Genomic DNA, 6,000 nt, shown 5'->3' on the forward strand with positions numbered 1-6,000 from the left:
TATAGCACAGTGAGGAATAAAGGACATGGGGCTCCTACACCTTGTAACCCTCACTTTCTCATGTAACACATCCTTTATGTTGATGTACACACATATTATTTAGTGTCAATGTATAAGCAGTATGTGTGATGTAAAGCGCTCTGACATCTTGCGTCGGGGTGAGTAGTGGCACTTCTCATCCCTATGCAGGGTATCACAGCGCTTTACATTACACATACACAAATAGCAATTTAAATACCACTATTTTGTTCTACTTCTTTAATAACGCTTTAGCACTACTAGGGTTAAAGCGCTATAAAAGAAATAAACAAAATAGTGGTGTTTAAATTGTTATTTGTGTAAATACTCGGGAGACCAACACATCTGCCATTTATACTGTGCATGCATATATATATCTTATATACAAGGACCGAACAAAGTCAAAACCATTTCTACCTTAAGTACCTGTGAAGTGATAAGAGGTGAGCCTTTGTTATCCCTCAATTGCATCTAGGTGTGAGGCTCCCAATAGTCCCAGTCTGTTATATTCCATATAGGTACCATAATATAGGCCCCGGTAACTTCACTACCCTTCACCTATATTCTCCCCTACATTACACTTGTCACAGTTTACAGGGACTGACCTTTTATCTAGATACGACACTGCATTCAGAACACTTGTTTTTCCCAAGTTCTAAACCTCATACATTATGCATAAGGATTCTTGGGAGCACAGCGGGACTACCAATCTTGCAGTGTATGTTGTCTAAATGTGCACATCCTGTATACTTTTATAGGAGCTACACAACATGGCGCTGTCAACGTTGGTTGGTGTTAGACCTGTCAGCCCTAGGGTGGTCTTTCCCTGTGATTTTTTGCCCTTGCCTCATTTTTTCCACCTATTTTTTGTTGGCCCTTAGGTCTTCGGGCACCTTTTCATAGCTAATCTGTGTTAGGGTGAAGGTGCTCTCTACTTCCAACATGGCTGCCACTGGCCCCTGCTACTGCAGCGTGGTCTTTTTAGTGTAGCACCCTAGTTGCCAGGAGCAGGCTGGGTCCCCATACAATGTTGCAACACCAGCCACCCAGCCCCTGTCCATAGTTAGAGTGGGGAAGCTCCTGGAACCTTCCAGAAGGAAGGCGGACCTGACTTTTCCCGCCTTAGAGAGTGGTCACCTGACCTGGGCATATATAAGCAAGGGAGGGAACTTTTTCTAGTCAGTTGGGGCATCACTGACCTGGGGAACCCACGCAGGAGTTTTAGGCGGGAGGGCCTAGTGAGGAACCTATGCTACTGGGAGTGACAGGATTTAGGTGCTGCCTCTTAAGCTGGGTGAGGTGTCCAAAGCTAGCCCCCTGATCTGGCCCAGTGGTAGGGAACCCCAGGGCCCATCTGCAGTGACTGAGGAGAAACTCTTCAAGCCTTCAACTCATCAACCCCCCCCCCCCTCTTCCACTTCAAGAAACAAGCAACTAAGGGCGCAGAACCATCCAAGCGCCAAGAAAACTGCTTCCTGTGACCAGAGACTGCTGGGGGAGTGACCAAGTACTGGACTGTACTGCCCTGCGCATCCCCTGCCTTCAACTGGGCCTACCTGTCTCCCCCTGACTGAACTGTGTGACAAGCGCTATAATTTGCTCCCATCCTGCCTGCCCTGAGTTAACTGTGCCCTCGTGAATCTAGCGCTGAAGCCCCCTGTGAGGCACTGGAATTCTAAAGCGCTTTTCCCCTCAGGGATCATCCTGCCTGCGAGGCGCTACAGTTGCCCCCAAGTGCTCGCCTGCTGTCCCCGGGCGCTGTGATAGCCTGGCGATACCCGCCGTCACCGCGCTGTGCCCTGAAGCGCTAATTGCCAGGCCAACTCACCGCCACCGCCCGGAGCCGTCCGCGCCCTCCTGGGGCGTCGAGGAATCTCCTCAGAGGGAGCGTGTATCCCCCCTCGGCGACCCCCGTATGCCAGGAGAGGGCCGCCGGAATCCTCGATAGGCCGCGCTGGGCCGGGAGGTATCCTCCGGCTGGAGCGCCGCCTCAGCCTGACCCCCACGGCGGCCCCCGTAGGCCAGGAGAGGGCCGCCGCATCGCGCCCGTCAGGCCGCCCTGGGCCCGAAGCCGCACTGGGCCTGCGTCACGTGACGGGGGACGCGAGCCGCGTCATCGGCCGCGCCCCCGCCTGAGCCGCACCGCGATTGGCTGCCGGCTCTGTGCCTCTGCCTACCTTCGAGGGAAGCCCAAGATCGCCGCGGAGGGGGCCGTGGAGCCTGAGAGCCCCCTCCGGTTGCCCCCAAATGCTAATCCAGCCTCGCCCCAGCGCCGGGGTTCCTGAACTGCCCCTGCGTCGCACAGGGTCGGGTGAGGCCCCGGAAGCGCTGGAGCTCCTCCTCCAGTCCCCTGAGTCTGCGCAAGGGCCCCGGAGGGCCGAAGAACACCAGGTAACCCCAGGGGAGGAGGGCGGTAGGCCGGGAGAGGCCCAAGGTCGCCCCTCCCCCGGGGTGAACTGAGACTGGGCCCGTTGGCCCCCCTGTTATTGTGCCTCGAGAGTTTGGAGGTCTGGGGATAGTCACATTCCCCTTCATATCGTTTTGCCTGCATATTTACCAGCCTGAAATGTTCATAGTGCACCGTATTTACAAGCCTGAAATGTTCATAGTGCACCATATTTACAAGCCTATTAATCAGATGGAGAGTCACTTCACTGTACTGAATTTTCTTGCAGGGGTGGACTTCCATAGTATTCTGATGATCTGATCTGGGTCGCAAACCGACCTGTATTCACAAGAAGAGAAGCTTGTGGAAGGTTGCTAAAGGCTGTGTTCTTTGAAGTTCTCTGTTATACTGAAAAGTACTTGCTGAAATGTTTTATTACTTTCTATGAAGCGCAATTTAGAGAGCGTCCATGAGAGGTTTAATGTGTTACTTTAATGCAATACTATAGTCGCTTCTTGTAGGATCCTCCAGGTTTATGAAGTACCCCCTTTGCCTGCCGAAGAGTCTGATGCGACAGGCGGGGTTATGTAATGTTTCACTGCTTAGATGAGCTGGTTATTATTTTAATGAAAAGTCTTACTGCACCTGCTTGATGAAATGCTTACCTGAAATGCTAATGAATTACCAATGCATTGATCTAATTGAAAGCCTATATAAAAGATCTTGATTTTTCAAATACAACTACCGGTGTGGTCTCCATTATTGCGCCACTGTGTGTTTCATTGGATGTGTGTGTTAAGTGGCTGCTTTACACGCAAGCCCCTGGCTGCCTTCCTGCTCGAGCCAAGCTACCCCACGGAGAACTGGTGGTCCCAGTTCTTACAGTTGGGTACTTATTTAACAGTAGAATCTGAGTAGTTCAGTTGAGCATTTCTCAGAGACCCCTACTCACAAACCCCGAGAGACATCTGGAGTGGGAGGGCACAAACACCACCACAGCTGAGTAGGAGAAGAATTCCTATTTATTCGCTGTTAGTTAATCAAGCTTGAAGGACACTGTGTGCTTAAAAAATGTGCAAAACACCTTATCTTAGTTCCCTTGAAAAGTTATTTTGTGTTCTAAACACAATGACTAACCAAGTCTTAGACCCACTAGACCAGCCATTACAGCTCTCGGAAGACGAGGAAGATGCAAACGTAATACATATTGCGGCAAACATTAGAAACGCTGTCACCCTGAAACTGCTTTTGCATGGTCTAACACCTAAGCGTGGCATAGTAGCTTTTGTGTTTAAGGCACACGAATCATACAGAACAGAGGTATTTTATTTGTGGGTTACATTCTCAGCAGCAAATGCAAGAACAAAAACATTTCATTACTACACAGAAGTGAAATATTGTCCACCAGTGGAATATTGTTATTATGAGGACATTGACGTTCTGCTCACGTACCAGGAACTTATTCTGGTTTAAAGGCACCTTCCCCCATACAAGAAGTAGAGTAAGACTCGGAAGAGAAGGAGTAACATGGCCAATATTAGCGGCCTACACACCACATCCTTACATCGAAACAATGCCAGGAGGAGACTTACTCATATTTCACAAAGAATTAATAAAAGATTTACAGAAACATGACACAGTTTGTCATGAGGACAATTACAATCCAGCACAACAAACACAACTACAGTTCAAAATACAGCAACTAAAATTACACCACAAACATTACAGGCAGTAATGGGTAAATTGCCAGCAAAACGTGAACAAATACCATCCTGGTAGCTCAGAAAATAACAGAGCTAGAAGCAGTATTTCCTAATACCAGCCCATATGAAAAACACAGAATGCTGACAATCTGCTTGCACATGGAGATAACACCACAGATAGAGGATTGTACCTGTTGGGGTACAGTTTTTGCTGCGATATATAACAGAACTCATGGTATCCCGTCATTAGCAGTGATACCACATGTATTAAGAAAAATAAAAAATTTGTACGGAGCAGAGCCTGCTCTGAACTTAGGGATGAAATTACTAGGTAATTATGCCCAGGTATCAGCTATAATATTAGCAAATATTAAAGGGGAGGTACATCAGTGACTATCCGCCAACGCCTAAGGGATTGCAGTCCTTTACAGCAGGAGCACGAACTACCTAAAACAATTGAAACTGCATATGCAGAATTAGGCAGAGACAGTTTGGGTACAAAAGCATGAAAACCACACCTGATGGGTAGTCCCGAGAAGGAGACCTTGAAGCAGACACCTGCTTCATCAAAGAAGAAATGGAACAATAACAAAAAAAAAAAGTTAAAGAAAACAGATCTCAATCCAGAGGTAGATCTCCTCCACAGGAGCCCTCCGAAAGGGGGTATAACCTTAGGAATAGGGACAATATTAGGAAACCTGACAGGTATCAGGATACTGATACACGTTCCTCTTGTTCTTTTCTGGGTTCAACGTAAAAATCTGAGAGGGAAGGACGGTCAGACAGACAAGAAGAGCATACAAAGCCCAGAGACAAGCAGCACGCTCAAGAATATACTTCCAAAAAAGAAGATAAAACAAAACAAAAGCCACAGTTTAAAAAGAAGAAGGTTGCAGGTCTAAAGATCAGACGTGCCCAGAATTCTGAGGACTCGACTACTGAACGGGAAATGGGCTCTGACGATGCTAGACAGTGCCGCAGAAGTAGCAATAGTTCGCCAGAACCTGATGGAATTTCTGGTGACAGCGGATTTGAATGATTATATCACGGTTGAAACACCGGATACTAGGGTAAGTGTCATGCATAAGTTATATGAAATAACACTCCAAATAGAGGGGGACAAATGCAGGACAGTTAGAGGTCTCTTTTGGGAGAACCTAACGTTTGGCTGTGACATTTTGTTAGCTGAACAAGATTGGCCGCCAGCAATCATCATAGACTACCCTAGAGGAGAAACTGTAATTTTACCAGCATTCTTAGACCATATTCCCAAATACCTAAAACATACATATGCGCGGGAGTGGGCGGTAGCCCAAGCCCCTGAATTATACAAAACCATGTTGAATGGGATGATGATACAAACCACCACATAATTCCATTAAAAAATACGGCAACTGCACAAAGGCAGTATCCAATAAAGCAAGAAGCTAAAAAACAGGTCAGGGAGATCTTGGATCAACTTGAATACCAAGGGGTGATTGAAACTTGCACCTCTCAAATAAATAACCCTTTGTTTACCGTATCAAAACCTGATAATTCATATTGTTTAGTTTTAGATTACAGACATTTAAACACGTGCACGAAAACATTTGTACTTCAAAATGCACACAGTGCCGCACTAATGAATAAGATTGTGCTGAAAAAATATAAAACAAAAATAGATATCTCTAATGGATTTTTCTGCCAAAATATAGTGCCTGAAAGCAGGTATTTAACCGCATTCTCTGAGTTAGGCTCCTAGCGCCAATTTTGTAGACACCCCCAGGGGTATAAGAACAGCCCAGGATTATTTTCATCCAGATTAACTGAATTACTTCACAATGTGGATGAAGAGGCATTGTCCTACACTTGAACAGAGTAAATACCATCATTTTGGGATTTGCCTCTGAGGGT

This window comes from Lissotriton helveticus, chromosome 10 (assembly GCF_964261635.1).
Source record: "Lissotriton helveticus chromosome 10, aLisHel1.1, whole genome shotgun sequence".
Lineage (NCBI taxonomy): Eukaryota > Metazoa > Chordata > Amphibia > Caudata > Salamandridae > Lissotriton > Lissotriton helveticus.